The 15,958-nt window shown below is 35.0% G+C and overlaps 1 non-coding gene across 1 annotated transcript; it reads right to left on the reverse strand.

The window, feature by feature from the left end:
• Window positions 1–2,913: 2,913 nt before the first annotated feature.
• Window positions 2,914–3,020, reverse strand: LOC118667852. Its single transcript, XR_004971428.1, has one exon. It is a non-coding gene; the product is annotated as a U6 spliceosomal RNA (small nuclear RNA).
• Between the last annotated feature and the right edge of the window lie 12,938 nt (window positions 3,021–15,958).

The following is a 15,958-nucleotide window of genomic DNA, read 5'->3' on the forward strand; positions in this document are numbered from 1 at the left end:
TGAGCCCATCCCTTGCCCCTCCAAGGATTAATACTCCTCCCTTTCCCACCTCCCAGTCCCTGATTGTAGGGAGGCAAGTACATGCACAATGAAAATCAAAATGGTACAGGGGGCGGCGCTTACCATAGAAGCCTGTCAGTCTAACCTGGGGAAGGGTTCACTGGCTAAGGGGTGGGCTTATCAGAAGCTCATGAAAGCTTGGGAAGCTGATTGGTTATTTTAAAAAGCTCCTGGTCATAACCTCAGGGATACAAAGAAGAGCTCTTTTTTTGTCGCATGGGGTAATGCACTGCCTGTTGTGTGTCTCTCACCTGGGAACGCGTGCCCGTGCAGGTTTAGCAGTCACTGGGGGCCCACGGCAAGTTGCCGGGCTCCGAAGTTCTAAGTTTCAGTATGAAGCAGAAGCTCTGGAAACTGGCCTTTGTTTTGGCCTTAATGAGGACAAGGTTGGACCTTTTCCATGGCTGCATGCTGAGATGGGACGCTGGAAACCCAGGGGCTGCCTTGTGGAATAAATCTTGCCATACCACACCCGCCAGGGTGTGGGTTCTTGGATTGCTTTTCTAGCAATCCCGTGGAAGAACACAATTTTCATCGGCAACACTGCTGCTTGTACTGATCCGAGTTCAGCTCTGGACAATTTGGTAATCTTTATGGTTATATGAAAGAAAAAAAAAATCAGCCTTTTTAAGGACACTTTATTTTGAGATGTTTTTGTTATATCAAATGAGTGATTCCCAAAGTATATTTTTCCTGCATTCAAGATGTAGTGGTAACTTGAAGCAGAAAAACCTTGCCTTATTCATTGATTTTTTTTAAAAAAATGGTGGTTCTTGCCGAAACCGGTTTGGCTCAGTGGATAGAGCGTCGGCCTGCGGACTGAAGGGTCCCAGGTTCGATTCTGGTCAAGGGCATGTACCTGGGTTGCGGGCATATCCCCAGTAGGAGATGTGCAGGAGGCAGCTGATCGATGTTTCTCTCTCATCGATGTTTCTAACTCTCTATCTCTCTCCCTTCCTCTCTGTAAAAAATCAATAAAATATATTTTTAAAAAAATGGTGGTTCTAGATCTTAGTGTGACATATTTTAGTAGTTTTCGATTGATGCAAAACAAATTATCCAAAAATTAGAATATCACAGTACATAATATTTATGAGGCAGGGATATGCCAGTGGTTTACCTGAATCCTCAGCCTCACGAACTCTCATGAGACTGTAATCAAAGTGTCATCCGGAATGTAGCCATGCCATTATTTGATATTGATATACTCCAGGATCCTCTCAATATTTGATATTGATAGGATCCAAGATCCACCATTGCTCAATTGGTTGTGGGCAGCATTTAATTTCTTACAGGCTCTGGGATTGGGAGCTTCAGTTCCTTGCTGGCTAGTTGGCAGAGGCTGTCCTCAATTCCCCTCCTTAAGGCAGCTTACAACATGGCAGCTGGCTTCATCAATTTGAGCAAGTAGGAGCTAACAAGAGAGAAAAAGTGAACAAGAAAGAAGTCACAATGATTTATAACCTAATCTTGGAGGAACATTCCGTCACATTGGAGCAGCAATTTTCAACGTTTTTCATCTCATGACACACATAAACTAATTACTAAAGTTCTGCAGCACACCAAAAATATGTATTAAAGTTTTTGCTGATCTGACAAAAAAAAAATTGGAATAATTTTGATTCATTCACACCGGATGACTATTGTTGTGTTGGCTGTTGTCATTATTTTTTTATTTGACAATCTAAGGGAAAAGAGGTCAGTGCTCCTGACTATCACTTTATTTATTTCACTTTCTTTATGAACAAACTTCTGGATAAAGCAATCCAAACCATCAATGTCCATGTTCTCAACTTTTACTCACTCTTTAATCCACTCCAATCTAGCTCTTATTTGTATCAGACCACTGAAAATTCTCTAACCAACAATCTCCATTTTATTACTGTTCCAAGAGTGCAGGTTTTGGATCTGATCTTTCCTCGCTCTTTCATCAGAACTTACTAGTAATTCCGTTAATCACTGGTTTCTTTGGAATTACTCTTCCTCACACCTTCTTGTTTTCCTTCCTAATTTTTTTCATTTACCAGGTACTTCTTCTGCCCTGACCTAGTTTATTAAATCTATTGCTTCAGCTTATATTTCACTGGTGAAAACAAAATGGATAGCCACACCATCGTCAAGGGAATAAGAAGGATGTACTTATAACATGGAGTATCTACAACACTGATCTGTTAATAATGCGCCTGTCTCAATAGACTATTAAGTGTAAGTTTGATTTTTAATATTCAAGTGTTTTTAAGAATCTTCAACTTGCTCTCTACTTAACAGCCTGATCTCACTTGCTGACTGAGTCTAAAATAACTTAATTACTTTTTAGAATGTTGAATGCAAATATGACTGGCCCTTTTCATGTCCCACTAAACAAATGCCTGAAAAATGCATTACCAATAAATAAGCTTTCCATGAAAAATATAGTCCCAAATTTCTTATTACCATCTTTGATGCAAAATCTTTTGGCTACATAGAAAAATTCCAGCATGATTTTCCTCTTTCTTGGATGAGCCTAGGTAACCCATCAGAATAACAGATTCTTTCTGATGTTATTAGTCCCATTACTTCATCCTCTCAGACTCAATATTTTCCCTAAGGACATATTTCAAAGAAAAGCTTATATGTGTGATTATGTACATATGTATATATATATCATTATGATGTGGGTTGTATGGACAAAACAATCTGAAACCAAATTAAATGTCCAGAAGCTGAACTATAGCTACATAAATATTTACTTACCAAATTCATGGAATATTTTTTATTCATAGAATGACCATTGTGAATACAGGTGGGACAAAAGCATGCTTACAGTTGTGTGTATGAGAAACACAGAATTTCTTGTTCTTGTTCTTTTTTTTTTTTAATATGAAATGCTTCACGGACTTGCATGTCATCCTTGCTCAGGAGCCCTTCTAATCTTCTCTGTATTGTTCCAATTTTAGCGTATATGCTGTCAAATTGAGCACTAGAGTTCATGCTTGTATTCTTATTTATTATTATATTATCTTCCATATGAACAACTGTAAACCTAGTTTGCCCCCACACTGTATATATATGAACATAGATAATTATTTTTAATATGTTAAGTAAAAGAGCTGAATTAAATAATGCACTCCACTGATTAAAACAGGAAGGTGTGTATAAATTTACCATAATATGAGTTCTATTAATATCTTACAGTTCTGTATATATTTACATATTAAATTACCATTGTAATTGCTATATTATGCATTAAGATTAAAAATAGAAATATAATAAATATTGGATATTAAGAAGGTTGATATTAGAATAAAGCTGAAGTTCTGTCCATGGTAACTGCTTTCCTGTGACTATGTTTGTTTACGATTAAGACCTCAAAGAGGACATAAATAATTGAGGGAATGATTTATAATGAAGCTACCAAAACAATGAAGGTAAAAAGATAAGATTTTGCAGTCAGGAAAAATTAGTTTATGATATTAATATTTTCTGTTTAGAGCCTTCAGATATGGAGCTACAGATGACAAGATGAGGTCATAAGCAATACCAATATCACATTTCCTGCATAGGCCTGGTTATTGATTTTATGCTGGTAGTTAATTATTTAATAAACAGAGTGAGAACATGATCCCATAGAGAAAAAAAACATATTCTGTGGAATATGTAGCAGCATTATCTCTGTAGAAGGTGCCTGTATAATTTAGTTATCTAACAAAATAATGTAAATAATTCCTAATTAGTGTTGACAGTGTTAAATAAGTAAATGGAAAGACCTGGAGAAAATAGTAAGGTATCCTGAAGGTAGAAAACACCTGCCACTGTTAGGGCAAATAGGACAAAGAAAGTGGTTTGGAACATTAAAATGCACAAGCTTGGAGAAAGGGTCCTCCACGAACCGGAACTGGAAGCTCTGAGGAGTTGGTCCCGGAATCTCTGAGCTGGCAGAGAGCCAGACCTCTGAAGTTGAGGGGCCAGACCAACGTGCCTGCGTGTTTGAGGAGGAACAGTGATGCTATGTCTGTGACTAGTTTGTTAAAAAACTGCAAACTAGATTCAACTGCTGCTATTGGAAGTAACTGCCACTGCTATGGTGAAGAAGCAAGGCTGCTAAAGGAAAAGAGGCAAGTGGAAAATGAGGCCTCCTCCCACCCACAGCTTCACAGTCTCTCTCAAGTGTCCATTATTGTTGGAACCTGAATAGGAGCAGGATGGCAAAACAAAAATGTGCTGTGCAGAGTTTCACCCCCAGCATGATGGAACAAATTACTGAGGGACAGAAACGTGTTAACTTGGTACCACAGGAGTTACCAAAAGTCAATGACCAGGGTATATGTACATGGAGTTGTTAAAGGATTCATTTACATATTCAAGTTCCATAAAACATAAATATACATTGATTAAATAAAAAGTGAATTGCTAGTCTCCTCACATATAATTAAGTATAATATACTAGGGGCCCGATGCATGAAATTCGTGCAAGAGTAGGCCTTTGCAGCCACAGTGGCTGCCTGGATCCCTCCCTCGCAGCTGTGGTGGCTGCCTCCATCCCACAGCTGCAGCCCCAGCTTGGTTCAGAAGGTCATCTGGAAGGTTTTCCAGAAGGACGTCAGGAAGGATGACTGGTCTAATTAGCATATTACACTTTTATTATTATAGATGGTCCCCAGAATCCACATGATTATTTAGTGGTGAGTTTGTCTAAGGAGCTAAATTATCATCTGGATTTACATCAGTTAGCTTGTCATTATCACTAATAGAATTACATTTTACTTTCAAAAGTGCTCCAATATGGATGATAAATTATATGGTTACTGAAGATATAGATTACACATAAATAGACATGTCCAATAGACATTAATTTGTGTTTTACTGGGAACATATGTTATAAATACTAGTTATAAAATGGATGGAACATGTAGCTATACTGGTAGAGATAGTACAGATTATATGAAAGGACACTCCTTTTTTAAAAAATATTTTTATTGATTTCAGAGTGAAAGGGAGAGGAAGAGAGAGATAGAAACACCATGATAAGAGAAAATTATTGATCAGCTGCCTCCTGCAGGCCCCACACTAGGGATCAGGTTCACAACTTGAGCGTGTGCCCTGACCAGGAATTGAACCCTGATCTCCTGGTTCATAGGTCAGTCAATGCTCAACCACTGAGCCATGCAGAACAGGCTGAAAGGAAGCATTCTTAAAGGAGGAAATGGGTGTTAGAAGACTGGTGGAAGTTCACCATTGTCATGAGGCAAGTAAGGACACTTCAGACAGCAGAGACAATATGGGACACATAAGAGATGCGTGAAATTCCAACCAAGATATGGAATGAATTTGAAAGTTCATGTTAGGACATAACCAATTGAAATAATCTATTACTGACACTGAATCTACCCAAACATTTCAGTTAAGATTCTACAACTTTGACGATGCTAAGGACATTGCAAATATTATCTAATTTAAAACAGAGAGTGATAAAATCAGCAGTATTTCTAAGGTTTTTTTGTTTTGTTTTGTGTGTTTTTTTGCTATTATGAATGAAGAGTCTATAGACATTTATGGACAGATTTTTGCTCTTCACCTCTCTTGGAAAAATGGCCAGGAATATAAATGACTGGTTAGAAAATATATGATTTTCAATGGAGTGTTTTAGCTGTTCTGCTTATATATCCTTATCTTACTATTCTTTTCAGTATTTGAATCATTGCCACAATCTTGTATATGCACTTAGAAGGATACTCAATGCACCAATACGCATGTATGTGTGTGTGTGAATGTCCCTTATGGAGGAAGGTTTTGCCTAAAGAGATTAAAGTTATGAATGAAAAGAAAGAGATAAAACATACTTGAAAATCTTTCAGGTCTAAACATTTGGTGAATAGACACTAATCAGAAATTTGCTATTGAATAAAATGTGAAAAAAAAGCTTTAGACTTTTCTTCTTGTGGATTCAAGATCCTAACTTCCCTTGTTAGGAAGGTGTTTACTTCTTTTACACCAGTTCAAATAAGCACAATGATGGTTTAGACACATCGGAGATACCCGTCTGGGTACGTTTTCAGGGAGACACACGCTTGGGAGCTGAACAATGCTGCACATCACTGAGCTGCAGCATCTAATTGTTGCTGGTCGGGAAGGCTTTAATGAATGCATCAGCTTTTAGATAATGGAAAGATATCTACTTGTCGTTTATTTAGCCGCTAATGGGTGCCTCCAGTCATAAGGTATTTGAAAGCAGCATTTCTCTGCAGGGCAGTGATTAGTGTAGAAGTTTGAAAAATGTAATACCTAGAGAAACGGGCTGGAGGAGAGCTCTCATTCCTGACTTTCGTAGGAAGTGAAACATAGTAAACTGAGTCCTGTGTAACAATCTCTTGGACACCAATAAAAGAATACATATATAATTACTGATACTAGTTTCAGTCTCCTCTACAGTACTTGAAAAAAAACTGAAAGCTCTCATCTGATTTCTGAACATTTCTCCTGTTCATCTGATGTTTTCTTTCAGTTTTATTATTTTGAAGATCTTCTTTTACATATTTGTTTAGTTGAAAGTGATATTTTAAACTTCCTGGATAAAAGTTGTGCATGCTATAATTGATTAACTATCTGTCTGTCACTCAGGACAACAAAAATAACCATTTTTCAGAAAAATGTAATAGTCATTTTAAAAATGTTTCTTCTAAAGTTTACTGAAAGTAAAATCCTTTAGTAGATAAATTAAACAAATACAATGATGAATCATTATCGTATCCCTGTTTTCTCAATTGTGTTCTTAAATTATAACTATTTTAATAGGGAATTCTCACCTAATAGGTGAAGTTTTTCAATGTTGACATTATGGTTAATTAGAGACAGAGAAGCTAACTGAGTATTTTATAGAGTAAAAACATATACCTCATTTATCAGGCATAGGAATTCAAAAGTAAAAAAGAGAAGATTGATTTATAGACAGAAATATTTAAAATCATATACAAAGTTCTTAATGGTACTTTACACTGGATGCCCTGATACTCAACCTGGTACAGATTCCACCTCTTCTTTTCTAGGAAGCATTTCTCTTTCTACCTTCTATGCTCATTCCCTCCCTGAACACCTACAAATCTTGCCTGTGTCATCAATTAGATTATTATTCATAATATATCTGATATTATCATCAACTATTATATATTCTTTCATTATTTTTATTTTTAACTTCAATTTGTTTTGGTTTATTAAAGCTCATCTCCCTTAGGCAGTACAGAAAGTCCTTCAAATCAGAGGCCATTTGTCATACTGTTTTGCCCATGCCCGTATAAACAGGCTGAGTTAATGGTGATAAATTAGAGACAGGTGTGGCCTCAAAGCAATGTCAGTGGTATGTGGACTATCATATAAATCAATATCTTAATAGTCACACAAATATACAGTTTTAACCCTCTCTGTTATTATGAGGAATTTGGAAAGGCTACTTGTATTTGTGTGATCATTACATCTAGAATATTTCATTCTTCCAAGCAAAAATATGTTATATATATATATATATATATATATATATATATATATATATATATATATCAAACATTTTTAAATGGGAGAATACTGAAATAATAGTTTAGGATTTTATCTACTAGTATGTATTTCTCTATATCCATGGAAATATTATCCACCATCTTTGGGCATGCTTAACTAAATATTTACCCTTTGACTAGCTTCAATTGCTTTGTTACAAAAGAGGCACATGTTCAATTTTTCCGGAGGATTAATTTGTGTATTCAATGAACATTCAACATTCTAAACCACTGGATTCAGTGCAATTACATTTTATCTAAATATATTATTAGTCGGTTTTTAAATTGATTACTATTTCAAAGGGTTTAAATAGGTTTTTGTGTGAGACTATAAACATTCCATAAATGGAAATATTATGCATTGTTTGAAATGCAACATTACATAGTAAACTAAAGCTTTCAAACAATTGGAAATGAAATACAAAGAGAGAGTAAGTGTGTTAGAAAAAAAATAGTGATTCAAGTTAATGCTTGGGATTTGTTCTCAGTACTATCCCTTATAAACTTAGATTATTACTTTTTAATTCTTAACTTGTAAAAACACTTAACATAAGATATATCCTCTTAATAGATTTTGAGTGTATAAGACAGAATTGTGAACAATAGGCGCAATGTTATATAGCAGATCGCTAGAACTTACTTATCTTGCATAACAGAAATGTTATACCCATAACACTCCTCACTTTCTTCTTTTCTCAGCACCTGGCATTATCATTCTATTTCCTGCTCCTATAAGTTGATTATTTTAAATATCTTGTAGAAGTGGAATCATGCAGCATTTTGCTTCTATGTCTGGAGAATTTCTTTTACATTACTTGCAAGGCAGGTCTACTGGTAATTTTTTTTTTTAATTTTCATTTTTCTGAGAAATTCTTTATTACTCCTTCACCTTTGAAATATAATTTCACAGGGTACAGAATTATCTGTCGGTGGATTTTTTTTCTTTCAAACCTTTGAAATATTTCACTTCACTCTTTTCTTGCTGGCGTGGTTTCTGAGGAAAAGTCAGTATAATTTTTATCTCTATAGGTACAGTGTTTTTTCCTTTGGCTTCTTTCGTGATTTTCTCTTTACCTTCAATTTTCTGTATGTAATATGTCTACATATAGTTTTTACATTTATTAGCTTGCTGTTCTCTAGCTTCCTGGATTTTTGGCTTGGAATATGACATCGATTAGGGAAAAATCATATTCATTATTATTTCAAATAATTATTCTCTTATTTTCTCTCTTTTCTTTGCCTTCTTGCATTCCTTTTACACATGTTTCACCTTTTGTGGTTGTAGTCTCTCTCTCTCTCTCTCTCTCTCTCTCTCTTTCTCTCTCTCTCTCTCTCTCTCTCTCTCTCTATATATATATATATATATATATATATATATATATATTTCATTTTTTTCCTTTTTAGTTTGGGTTCATTTCTATCGATATATTATCAAGCTCAGAATTCTTTCTTCAGCCTTGCATGTCCAGGCTGCTAATGAGCCCATCAAATGCATTCTTCATTTCTGCAACAATCTTTTTGATCTGTAACATTTCTTTTTTAGGATTTCAATCACTGTGCTTATATTGTCCAGCTGCTTTTGCATGTTATCTACTTTATCCATTAGTGCCATTAGCATATTAATCATAGTTGCTTTAGATGCCTATCTGAAAATTCCAACGTCCTGACATATCTCTTTCTGATGCTTGCTCTGTTTTTGCAAATTGTGTTTTTATCTTTTGGAATGGCTTATATTGTTTTCTTGTTAGCTGGACATGATGTACCAACAAAAGAAATTGCTGTAGCCCTAGCTGGTTTGGTTCAGTGTATAGGTGTCTGCCTGTGGGCCAAAAGGTCCCGCGTTCGATTTTGGTCAAGGGCATGTACCTTGGTTGCAGACTTCTCCCCGGCCAGGGCTCATGCAAGGAGGCAACCAATTGATGTGTTTCTCTCATATTGATGTTTCTCTCTGTCTTTCCCTCTCTCTTCCACTCCCCCTAAAAATTAAAGGAAAAATATCATTGGGTGAGGACTAACAACAAAATAAAAGGGATTGCTGTAACTGGACTTGTAGTAATGTAGTTGTGAGGTATTGTGGGAGGGAAAGTGTTCTGTAGTCTGTGGTAAATCTCAGTCCTTTAGTGAGCCTATGCTGGACTTTGAATTTCAAAGGAGTTTATCAGGGGTTTTTGTTTGTTATTGTCCTCCAATTGTTGGGACAAGATAATAGAATGAGCTGGAGTTGTGTTTCCCTTCTCCCTGATGGAAAACTGGAGCCAGCTGAAGTAGGCTATTTCCCTTCCCCAGTTCTCTTGAACTCTAGTACAGTGGTTCTCAACCTCGGCTGCACATTAGAATCACCTGGGAATCTTTTTAAAATGCTGATTTCTGGGCCTCGTCCTCCGGAAATTCTGTTTCTTTATTATGGGGTGGGGCCACAACATTAGTAACAAAGAAACAGAATTTCCGGAGGACGAGGCCCAGAAATCAGCATTTTAAAAAGATTCCCAGGTGATTCTAATGTGCAGCCGAGGTTGAGAACCACTGCTGTAATAGTCCTCACCTGATTAGACTTCTGACTAGTTTCCCCTGTGGGCAGGCTTTTTAAAGAACAGTAAGACCTCACTGGCATATTTCAAGATGGTCCCGTTTCTCCCCCTTCTGCCAGAAAATGAAGAGCAGTTTCCTTAGATGTCTGCTGTGGGAACCTGCTCAAGCTCCTAGCAGCAAATCTCACAATATTTTAGAGTACCCTCTTAGAAGTGGGTTCCCTTGGAGTTTTTCTCTCTAAGGATAGTTCACCATGAGCCTCCAGCGTTGTGTCAATTCCTGTTCAAGTCTCCTTCCCCAGCTCTGGCTCCAGGGCAGTTTGTACTCCTGAATCCGCTCAGGTAAGCCTTCCAGCCTTTATTTGCCTGTATCTCCTGCCTTGGAAGCAGTGGTTTGCCATGTGTCCTGCCCTCCCGCATAGTTCTAGGAAGAGTTGTTGATTTTTCAGGCTGTTCAGCTTTTTACTTGATGTTAGAACACAACTGGAGACACGGGGTTTCTTTTTCGGGCGATTAAACTGGTCTAAAAGGCTCTGTAATGTTGGTGTACACCTCTGTGAATACGGTAAAAACATTTAATTAATCACTTTACTTAGTGAATTTTATGGTATGTTAAGTATATCTCAATAATGCAATTTAGAAAGGTTAGTATAAATGTATTATCATTTGAATATTTTTAAATTCCATGAGCCTTAAAAGACAACTGCAAAGAGCTATAATAGTATATTTTTTTTATGGAAACAATTTTTAAAGATGTATTTTGTGATACAGAGCAAAGGAGGATAGAGCAGAGTGTATGAAATGAAAGTTTTTGTGTGCTATTTAAATTAAATTATTAACATGAACTAGGATCTTGTAAATTCGATATGAATGGTAATCTCAGTGCAGCCACTCAGATAACAATTCAAAATGTATAGCAAAATAATAAGAAAATTAACTAATAATAAAAAAAAATAAAATAAAATAAAATACAAAAAAAAAAAGAAAATTAAAATAGCACATTATATCTACTTAATGCAAACTAAGGCAGTAATGGGGAACCAAAGCTATTTGTAAAAGACAAATTATATAAAGTAATAAGGAAACAATTTATTGTTGCATTTGTAACATATGTAAATTTATTATGTATGACAGTAATAGCACAGGAAGGAAAGCAAGAGGGGATAGAGTTATAAATAAGTAACAATTATACATTTCACTATAATTAACAGCACAAATTAGAAGTAGATTTTGGTAAAATAAGTTATATATTGTGGAATTACTGGGTCATATGAGAGTTCTATGTTTAAAATTTTGAGGGATCTCCATAATGTTTACCATAGAGGCTGCACCAATATTGCTACAATACCTCCAGAGTACCTTTGTCAATACTTGTCTGTCGATTTATTGATGACAGCTATTCTGACAGGTGCGAGGTGATATCTCATTGTTGTTTTGATTTGCACTTCCTGATCATTAGTGATGCTGAACATCTTTTCATGTCTGTTGGCCATCTGTATGTTCTCTTGGAGAAATTTTTATTCATCTCCTCTACACATTTTTTTTAAATTTTCTTTATTGATTAAGATATTACATATGTGTCCTCATCCCCCCATTACCCCCCACACCCCCCACTCCACTCATGCCCTCACTCCCCTGGTGCCTGTGTCCATTGGTTAGGCTTATATGCATGCATACAAGTCCTTTGGTTGATCTCTCCCCTTTACCCCTCCCCTCCCCTCCCTTCCCTCTGAGATTGGACAGTCTGATTGATGCTTCTCTGTCTCTGGTTATATTTTTGTTCATCAGCTTATGTTGTTCATTATATTCTGCAAATGAGTGAGTTCAGGTGATGTTTATCTTTCTCTGACTGGCTTATTTCACTTAGCATAATCCTCTCCAGGCCCATCCATGCTGTTGCAAATGGTAGGAGTTCCTTCCTTTTTACAGCAGCATAGTATTCCATTGTGTAGATGTACCATAGTTTTTTTAATCGACTCATCTGCTGATGGGCACTTAGGCTGTTTCCAAATCTTAGCTATTGTAAATTGTGCTTCTATGAACATTCCTCTACACATTTTTTAATTGAATTGTTTGTTTGGGGGCAGCTGTTTGTGTGTTTTCTTTATGTTGACCAGTATGAGTTTTTTATATACTATGATTACTAAGCCAATTATTGGATATATTATTTGCAAAAATCTTCTCCCATTCAGTAGGTTGCCTTTCTGTTTTATTGATGCTTTCCTTTGTAATACAAAAAGCTTTTTAGTTTAATGTAGTCCTATTTGTTTTTGTTTGTTTTTATTTTCTTGCCCTGGGATACATATCCAAAATATATTTCAAAGACCAATGTCAAAAAGTTTAATACCTATGTTTTATTTTAGGAATTTTATCGATTCGAGTCTTACATTTAAGACTCTAATTGATTTTGAATTTATTTTTGTATATGGTGTAGAAAAAGATACCTTCATTTCTTGCATGTATCTGTGCAGTTTTACAAACACCATTTATTGAAGAGACTATCTTTACCCCATTGTATATTTTCACCATTTTTGTCATAGATTAATTGACCATATAGATGCAGGGTTATTCCTGGGTTCTCTATTGTGTTCCTTTGATCCATGAGTCTGTTTTCATGCCAGTACCATGCTGTTTTGATTACTATCACCTGTAGAATAGTTTGATATCAGATAGTGTGATACCTTCAAATTTGGTTTTCTTTCCCAAGATAGCTTTGGCTATTCAGATATTTTTGTTGCTTGATAAAAATTTAGGAAATTTTTTTGTTCTAGTTCTGTGAAAAATGTCATTAATAGGGATTGCCTTGAATCTGTAGATTGTTTTGGGTAGTATGGACACTGAATTATATTAATCCTTCCCATCTGTGAGCATGGTATATCTTTCCATTTATTTGTATTGTCTTTGATTTATTTCATCAATGTTTTATAGTTTTCATTTTTGTTTAAATTTATTCTTGGGTATTTTTTTATGAAATTATAAATGGAATTGTTTCCTTAATTTCTTTTCTGATATTTTGTTATTAGTGTATAGCAACACTACTGATTTCTTTTTTTATTTTAATTTTGTATCTTACAATTTACTGAATTCATTTATTAGTTCTAACAGTTTTTGGTGGAATATTTATGTGTTTAAATAACATATTTATTATTTTATATTTACTATATATCATATATTTCAATTATATAACCCTGTCATCTGCAAATGGTGAAAGTTTTACTTCCTCCTTTCCAACTTGGATGCCTTTTATTTCTTTATCTGTTCAATTTCTGTGGCTATGACTTTTAATATTATGTTGAATAAAACTGGTGAGAGTGGCCATCATGGTCTTGTTTATAATATTGGAGGAAAAGCTTTTGAGTTTTCACCATTGAGTACAATATTAGGTGTGGGTTCATCACATATGGCTTTTATTATGCTGAGATATGTTGCCTCTATTTCCATTTTGTTGAGAGTTTTTATCATAAACTAGAGGCCCAGTGCACAAATTCATTCACCAGTGGGGTCCCTTGGCCTGGCCTGCAGGATCAGGCCGAAACTGGCTCCCCAATATCCCCCAAGGGGTCCTTGATTGTGAGAGGGTGCAGGCCAGGCTGAGGGACCCCACAAGTGCACAATCAGGGCCTGAGAGGGACACGGGAGGTTGGCCATCCAAGGAAGGACTGTGGGAGGGCTCCAGGGCATATCTGGCCCATCTTATTCAGTCCCTATTGTCTGGACCCCAGCAGCAAGCTAACCTACAGGTTGGAGGATCTGCCTCCCGGTGGTCAGTGCACGTCATAGTGAGTGGTTGAGTGTCCTTAGCATCCCATTAGTATATTACACTTTGATTGGTTGAATGGCCAACTAGATGACCGGACACTTAGCATATTAGGCTTTTATTATGTAGGATGAATATTGTATTTTGTCTAATGCTTTTTCTGCATCTATGGAAATGATAATATGATTCTTATCCTTTGCTTATGACGTGGTGGTGTGTTAGATTGATTGATTTACATATACCTAGTCATCCTTCCATCCTTGAAAATTCCCACTTGCATAATCCTTTTAACATATTATTGCATTCAGTTTGCTAATATTTTGTTGAGAATTTAGCATCTCTATGTTCACCAGGGTTATTGTCCTATAATTTATTATTATTACTATCATTATTATTATTATTTGTAGTATATTTGTCTTGTTTTGGAATCAGAGTAATGCTGGCCTTATATAATCAGTTTGTAGTGTTCCTTTCTCTTCAATATTTTTGAAATAGTTTGAGAAAAATAAATATTCTTTTTTAAATGTTTGGGATAATTAGCCTATGAAGCCATATGGTTCTTGACTTTTGTTTCTTGGAAGAATTTTGATTACTAATTTAATTTCTTTAATAGTAATTGGTCTGTTCAGATTCTGTGTTTTTCCTAATTTAGTCTTTGGAAAATTGTTTATTTCTATGAATGTATCCATTTCTTCTAGATTGTGCAATTTGGTATGAGTTGTTGTTTATAATATTCATTTAGAATTCTTTGTATTTCTGTTATGTCAGGTGAAACCTTATCTTCCACTTCTGATTTTGAACATTTTGGCTCTCTCTTATTTTTTTCTTTATAACTCTGGCTATAGATTTATAAATTGATTATTTTTTTCAAATAAGTAAGTTTTATTTATCTTCTTTTTATTTCTGTCTCTTTTATTTATTTACATTCTAGTCTTTATTATTTCCTTTTACTAACTTTGGGCTTTGTTGGTTCCTTTTTTAGTTGTTCTAGATATAAGGTTATGTTATTTTTTGAGACTGACCTGATTTTTTGATGTAGATATGTATCACTGTAAACTTATTTTTAGAATTGTTTTTGATATTTCTCATACATTTTGGAATGATATGTTTCCATTTTCATTTGTCTCAAGATATATTTTATTTCCTCTATGCTTTCTTTGTTAACTCCATGATTTTTAATAGCATGTTGTTTTGTATCTACATAGCTTTCTTTGGTATTTGATTAGCTTCATATGATTGTGGCTTGAAGAGGTGTTTGATATGATTTAAATTTTCTTAAATTTTTGAGAATTGTTTTGTGATTTATTCTAGAGAATGTTCCATATGCACCTGAAAATAATGTATTTTCTGCTATTTTGGAGGGTAATGTCCATCTGATCCAATGTGTCATTTAAGGCTAAATCTTTTTTGCTTAATTTCTGTCTTGATGACTTATCCATTGATTTAAGTGGAGTGTTAAATACTCTACTATTCTTACATACTGTCATTCTCTTCCTTTATGTCCATCAATATTTGGTTTATGTAATTAGGAGCTCCGTGTTGGGTACACAGATGTTTACAAGTGTTATATCCTCATGTATAATTTATCTCCTTATCATTTATCTCTTTGTCTTGTTACAGTTTTTGTTTTAAAGTCTCTTTTGTCTGATATAAGTATCCCAGTTTTCATTTCCTTTTACATAAAATGTATTTTTTTATCCATTCACTATCCATCTTAGTGTGTCTTTAGATCTGAAATTAATCTCTTGCATGCAGCAAATTATGGCTTTTATTGTTTCTTTTATCTATTTTGTCACTCTGTATCTTTTGATTGGACTATTTGATCCATTTACATTTAAAGTAATTATTGTAAAGTTTATACTTATTGACATTTTATTAATTCTTTTCTGGTTGTTTTTTTTAGTTTTCTGTTTTTGTGCATTGATGTCTTTCTTTGTGTTATATTTGGATTCCTTCTCTTTATTTTTTGTGTGTGCATACTATAGGTTTTTGGTTTGTGGTTACCATGAAATCTATAATAATGAAAGCATAATATGCTAATTAGACTGGACATCCTTCTGAATGAAGCTGCGGCAGTGGTGGTCAAGGCA

The sequence above is a fragment of the Myotis myotis genome, unplaced genomic scaffold (genome assembly GCF_014108235.1).
Source record: "Myotis myotis isolate mMyoMyo1 unplaced genomic scaffold, mMyoMyo1.p scaffold_m19_p_12, whole genome shotgun sequence".
Taxonomy (NCBI): Eukaryota; Metazoa; Chordata; class Mammalia; order Chiroptera; family Vespertilionidae; genus Myotis; species Myotis myotis.